The sequence below is a fragment of the Salvia splendens genome, chromosome 3 (genome assembly GCF_004379255.2).
Source record: "Salvia splendens isolate huo1 chromosome 3, SspV2, whole genome shotgun sequence".
In the NCBI taxonomy this organism is placed as follows: domain Eukaryota; kingdom Viridiplantae; phylum Streptophyta; class Magnoliopsida; order Lamiales; family Lamiaceae; genus Salvia; species Salvia splendens.
The window spans coordinates 16,148,751-16,150,701 of NC_056034.1; positions in this window are offsets into that span (position 1 = coordinate 16,148,751).

Genomic DNA, 1,951 nt, shown 5'->3' on the forward strand with positions numbered 1-1,951 from the left:
TACTGGTACGAACTAAACCCTAATGGCAAGCCCAATAACAGTGACGGCCCATCAGCCCAGAGCCCAAGAAAGAGTATCTGTTCGGCACCAAAGAGTTCGGCACGACCAAAGAGTTCGGACTCAGCCTACAGCTCGGTAAAAGCCGACCAGTCAAGCTCTCCTCTCAGATCGGCAGAGCTGATCGGTAAAGTCCAGCAGTTCGGTCTCAGCATTCGACCGAACTAGGAGTTAGTGGACTCATGAAAGGCCTCCACGACCTCCGCTATACCCACGATCTATTTAGTGGTACGAAGCAGTTATTGAGCAGTTATTGCTCACCCACGATCTTGTTAGTGGGGCTGCAAACCACGACCTTAGTTCAATGTATAAATAGAACTTAGATCAGATAGAAAAGGGTTAAGCTCTCTAGAGATAAAATAGCATATAGCAAGTCTGTGTTGTAAGCTGTAATCCCAGATCAAGCAATACAATCTTGCCCTCCCTTCTTCCCGTGGACGTAGATTTACTTCAGTAAATCGAACCACGTAAATTCTTTGTGTCATAATCTTCATTCTCTACCAGCATTTACTAACATCAGAAATTCGCGGATCCATCACTGGCGCCGTCTGTGGGAAACAGAGAACAAAATTTGTGATAAAGCGAATTTTTGATCCATTTTTTCCACTCAAAAAATGCATACCAGATCGCAGAGTACCCGATTCCTGCCCGTGAGAACCAGGAGGAAGCCAATCCATCCCACAGGTCTGGAAAGCAGCCTAGGGATAAATCCACCACTAGTTCTCATGGCGAAGGAACAAGCCGCTCCAAAAATCGTCCCACTGAGTCTTCCCAGCAGCCCGATTTGAATGAGGCTGTCAAGCAGTTTTGGAGGCGAAGCAGGAGGATTCTTAACCTTCCTGCGAAGAGGCCAAAAGCAGCCGGAGACGAAAACGACGGATTCTCCTTCCCCCTCCGCACAAGAAAGTCACTACCGCAGTAGTGTCGCATCTCCCAGGAGAAAGAATCCCCGTCCCCCACATATTCCAGCTCCTCCTCGGTACCGGAATCACAGGAGAACTCAATCTCCTCCATACCGACGAGATATCGGATTCGCCGTGTACGGAGCACTGAAGACTCCGTTCTCGGACGACATCACCCGAACTCCCCTACCACAGAACTACCGAACTCCGTCGATGACTTACGACGGGCTCGTGGACCCTCACGATTTCTTGGGGCGCTATCAATATAACATGGCGAACCAGGGTCTCAACGAGGTCCACATGTGCAAGCTGTTTCCCGAGCTGCTCATCGGGAACGCGAGAAGGTGGTTCGATAGCCTCCCCCAGGGCAGCATCAGATCTTACCGAGATCTAATGGATGCCTTCCACAGGAGGTTCTTTCAGAAAGCGGAAGCCCGAATCACTTCGGCTCAGCTGCTTTCCATTCGTCAAGGTCGCGACGAAAAAATTAGCGACTTTATGACAAGATTCCACAAGGAATGCCTGCAAGTAGACGATCTCAACGATCTGCTTGTCATCTCGGCATTCCAAAATGGAATCCTGCCCGGAGCTCTCTACAGGAAGCTCGTTGAGTGCGGTCCGCAGACAGCTCAGGAAATGTGGGACATTGCGGACCAGTACTTCCCGGGCCGATGAGGCAGACCGTCGCAAACGGTCGTTAGACAGCTCATCGTCCCGAGGAGACAGAAGGAAGCCCGATCATAGCGATCAGGGGCATCCTCGCCGGACTCCATTTGAAAGAATTCAAAGGGCTCCGGTGCAAGACAGATTGGGACCCTCGTCTCAATCCCGAGAAGTCGCCCGCTCAGTTCGTACCGCTGAACAAGCCGAGAGCGGAAATTTTCGAACTGCACTCTGACCTATTCGAAAAGCCAAAGCGGATGACGAAATCAGCCGCGCGCCGACCACAGGATAGCTACCTGCTCCTACCATCAAGACCACGGTCACGACAC